This window comes from Panicum virgatum, chromosome 3K, assembly GCF_016808335.1.
Source record: "Panicum virgatum strain AP13 chromosome 3K, P.virgatum_v5, whole genome shotgun sequence".
Classification (NCBI taxonomy): Eukaryota; Viridiplantae; Streptophyta; class Magnoliopsida; order Poales; family Poaceae; genus Panicum; species Panicum virgatum.
Genome location: NC_053138.1, coordinates 58,449,990 through 58,454,984, shown reverse-complemented (window position 1 = coordinate 58,454,984; position 4,995 = coordinate 58,449,990).

Below are 4,995 nucleotides of genomic sequence, written 5' to 3'. Positions count from 1 at the left end.
AAAGCTCTTAAAACTTCATTCATTAATCGCATGAAAGTACTTGGTGCATTAGTCAAACCAAAAGGCATTACTAACCACTCATACAAGCCGAATTTAGTCTTAAAAGCTGTTTTCCATTCATCTCCAAGTTTCATTCTAATTTGGTGGTAACCACTACGCAAGTCAATCTTTGTAAAAATTATAGCGCCACACAACTCATCAAGCATATCATCAAGTCTAGGAATAGGATGGCGATATCGAATGGTAATGTTATTTATGGCTCTACAATCAACACACATACGCCAAGTACCATCTTTCTTAGGAACCAAAAGCATAGGAACGGCACAAGGACTAAGGCTTTTACGTACATACCCGCGGTCCAAAAGCTCTTGGACTTGGCGCTGAATTTCCTTAGTCTCGTCGGGGTTGGTTCGATAAGCAGCTCGGTTAGGCAAAGTCGCTCCCGGAATCAAGTCGATCTGATGCTCAATTCCCCTCATAGGTGGCAGTCCGGGAGGTATCTCAGCTGGAAAAATGTCCTCAAACTCCTGCAAAAGGTTAGCGACAACAGGAGGTATCGAGCTAACATCATCATCAAGGGAAAACAGTGTTTGTTTGCACACCAAAGTGTAACAAACATCATCATCAGAGATTTCAGCAAGGTCGCATTTTCTAGCAAGTAAAACTCCACCCTTCAATTTAATCCCACCAGTCTTGGAAATAGGTGTAGACTTATCATTTTTAGGTGGGTAAACAGAATTAGCAACTTGCTGATTTTCAGATTTAGTTTCATGCAAAGTAGCAGCTCGTTCTTTTTCAGCTTGTACAATTTCAGCAGGGGTCATAAGAAGTAAAGTAATTTTCTTTCCCTTATGCATGAAGGTGTAAGTATTACTTCTACCATGGTGTAAAGCATCATTATCAAATTCCCAAGGTCGACCCAACAAAAGCGAACACGCCTCCATAGGTACAACATCACAATCTACAGAATCAGCATATGAACCAATGGAAAAAGAAACTCTGCAAGATTGTGTTACCTTAGCTTTCCCCGCATCATTAAACCACTGAATATAATATGGATGGGGGTGTGGACGTGTGGCCAAGCCAAGCTTCTTGACCAAATCTGAACTCACCAAATTATTGCAACTACCTCCATCAATGATGACACGCGCTCGCCGATTGTTGATGACGAAGAAAATCTAGAACAAATTATGGCGCTGAAGCTTCTCTGGTTGTTGTGCCTGTACGCTGAGCACTCGCTTCACAATGATGCTCCTGAAGGCTGCTGTGTTCTCGCTACCCAGAACATGGCCGGCCTCCGCAGCCTCTTCTGCTTCTTCTTCATCATCATCTTCAATGTCGGAGGCACTAATGTAGCCGTCTTCGGTAGCAATGTATGCCCGCTGACTTGGGCAATCCTTCCGCACATGTCCAAATCCATGGCAGCGGTGGCACTGAACAGTCATGCCTCCCGTCGAGGACACGGAGGACGAACTCTTGGCTGGCTCCTGCAAAAGCTTTTTACCTGAGTCTGAAGTTCGCGCAGGAGATGGTTTTGGCGTTGTGGTAGCTTCCGAAGCTGCTGGTCGCTTGTTGCTCGCAGGTGGGGGCGATCGAAAAGAGGCAGGCTTGGTCAGCCCCGAAGACGGCACTGAGCGTGGGGTGTAGGTGGCCTTGGTCCTGCTCTGCAAATCACGTCCCTGCAACTCCTTCTCTGCAAGCATGGCAAACTGAAACAACTGGTTGACAGTGTGAAATTCTTTGTAATCAATAATGTCCTGAATGTCACGCCTCAAGCCCGAGTAAAATCTACATATAGCATCCTCAGTTCCCTCAACTATGGCACAACGCATCAAACCCTTTTGAAGCTCACCATAATAATCCTGCACGGTTTTATCTCCCTGTTCTAAGCGCATCAATTTCTTACGCAAATCTCAATGGTACGATGGGGGAACAAATCTATCACGCATAGCAGACTTAAGATCATTCCAAGTAGTAGGTGCAGCATCCTCAGCAATTAGACCGGTCCACCAAACGATAGCAAAATCTTTAAACTCACTAGTGGCTTGTCTAACTCTATGTTGCTCAGGTACAAGGTGTGCACTAAATTTCTGCTCTACTGTCATCTCCCAATCAAGGTACCCCTCAGCATCATAATATCCCGAAAAGGAAGGTATGGTAAACTTAGCCTTAGCATAAGGATCATCGGGTACACGATTCTGATTACCTTGCTGGTGATTGTGGTTGTGGTTGTGGTTGTGAGTACCACCCATACCTTGTGTGTTGCGGCGAAGACGATGGCGTAGCCGTGCTTCCCGTGTGGCCGCTTCATCTATATTACCCTGGTCATCATACACTATGTCCTCATCTTGATTGTTCTGTTGATGAGCCTCCAGCACATCGATCCTGTCAGTAACCGTGGATAGGATTTCACCAAGCTTGAGGCCTATGATCGCCTCGGTGACTGCCTTGGTGATGACCTCGTGCATCTCTCTCTTGGCATCATCCAGCTGTTCTTGGCTAACACACTCGTTGAAGTCCTTGGGAGTATGACCCCCACTTCCATCATCACCTACCATGGTAGACACAAAAAAAACAGGAACAAACAGTGAAGGTTATCCCTAATAATCTGACTACGCAGGTGGTGGTGCCTCTCAAGGTCACAACTAAAGAGAGTGTCTTACCAAGCCCTTACAAGGTTCTTACCAACGCGAGCAGTGGACGGTACAACCGGTGGCCGGTTCGTGATACCTGTGAGGAAGTGGTACCAAGATTGCAAGATCCTCTGGGTGTATTGATCTGAAGATAATATGTGGAGCTTTGGGAGGCTCAAAAGTATAAGTATGTGGAACACAATTCACAATCAGATAGCAATGCTGAATAATGGTCCAAAAGCACAGTTGTCCTAGTTGCTGGCCTATACGTGTCCTAGAACAGTAATGGTAACAAGCAGGATCAAGATCAAGTATGGATATGATAAACAGCACTGAAACGGGCACACGGAGCTCATCGTAAGGTGGAGGCACTAGTAGAAATCAACTTTTCTTTTTTTTCTTTTATTATTTTGATATTTTTTTCTCAAACTGCCTCAACAGAATAGGCGTCTCACAAAAATTCAGCTCGAACGGCTATAAGATGTGGCATATGGAAATTCTGCAAAAACTTCAAAAAGCGTGCAGAAACTTCGGAGCTCCGACAGACAATTTTCTGATGCGAAATTTGCAATTCTGAATTCACCCAACCCGGCATGGCCGGGGGACAGACGGATGCGAAATTTTTTTCTCTTGTCCGAAAAGTTAAATTTCACCTGATTCCGAATCCGTATGCGAGACTTATGGCCGTTTGAAATTCGGGGGTCCGATTAGGGTTTCTGTGGAGAGCAAAACCCAAATCGGGTGGTAAGCGATGGTGGATCTGATGGTAGCGGGGATGGAAAACACTACTGGACCAAAACACGAACTAACCAGCAACAAGACGATGAACTAGGACACAAAACTTAACACGACGGACTCTGAAAAAGAATTATGCAAAAGGCTAAACACGGCTGTGGGACGGGAAAACTAACCCTAATTTTTCTTTTGGCTTTTTCGTGGACTATGGGACGAAAGACAAAAAAAACACTCGAACTAAAGATAGATGTAAAACCTGACAGTAAACCTGAGTCTCTGATTACCAAATAATGGGGACGTGGGTTCCCGATCTTCCGTCAGGTTCTGGATAACTTTCGTTGTAGGCGGAGCGAGACACACCGATCCGGCTTCAGATCCTAAGACCCGAATCCAGCAATCTTAGCACCACAACTCCTCTGGTTATCAACCGTGTCACAACCCGGTTGACCTCGCCAAGAAGGCTAATCCCTGCAAGCGCAATGAAGAACACAAGCAAGAACTCGAAAGAAACGCAGCTCAAATGAAGTGACTCTACAGATCAATAATTAATCTCACGAGTTGGGGTTTCACAAACCGATGAACGGCGACAACTGTTCTTGACAGAATGACGCAGCACCGGAACAGATTCTGGATGCCAACTTCCACAGATGATTCCCGTCGACTCCAGATGAATTTGAGCCTGAGACCAGAGCCATTGGAAACGTCTTGAAATTATCTTTCCATCCATATCAAGTACGCCCAAATCCGACTCCGTATGCAACCTGGGCGTCCGTTTTAGTGCGGCCTGTTCCTGGAGTCCGAAACTGAAACGAAGTCGAATCGGTTTGGGCCTCCATCTTGATCCGGACGTCCTTGCTGGTCCTCCACGCCTCCAAGGCCTTCTCCACACCCTTGCTGGTCCTCTCCTTTGTTCCTAAGTACAATTAAGTCATTAGGTAGCAATCTATTCTCAGATTCACAATAAACATTACTTATGAACGAACTCACCTGTAAGTTCAATTGTCGAGCACGTGCGCGAGTAATAGGACCTTGTATATCATCTTGAGGAGTGTTGTTTGTATCTGTAGGAGTGATGTCCTCATCATATCCCTTCCGGCTGCACCAATTACCTCTCCTGGCCATCAAGACTTCGCTCTATGATCCTATCCTGCTCATCCTGGTAACAGAATGTGCATATGAGTTACTATGCCATAGTTCAACTTTCTTGAACTGCCCTTGTCGAGGGACCGAAACCGGCGACCAGAGTGGGGGTGAATGGGAGCCGATCAAAATTTCTTTCGAAATCGATCCGTCGGCCTATATCCCAGAAATCACCTCAAGCCCTCGCACCTAGGAAATGAGAGAATAGCTATGGACTAGCTATCTCTGAGCAACAACGCCCTAGGGAACTATACAGAAGCAAAACGAGTCGAAACGCAGAACTGGACTGCAGAGACCGGTCAGACCGGTTCAACTCTCCGGTCAGACCGGTCACACCGGTCAGACCGGTGGAAGGAACCGGTCAGACCGGTCGCTCCCAGAAAACTGGGGAACAAGACTTCAAAAGTTGAATCTCGAGCAAATGAAGTCCAAATCCAACGAAACTTGGAGGATACCTTCACAACTGTCCCGTGAACATATCCCCAAG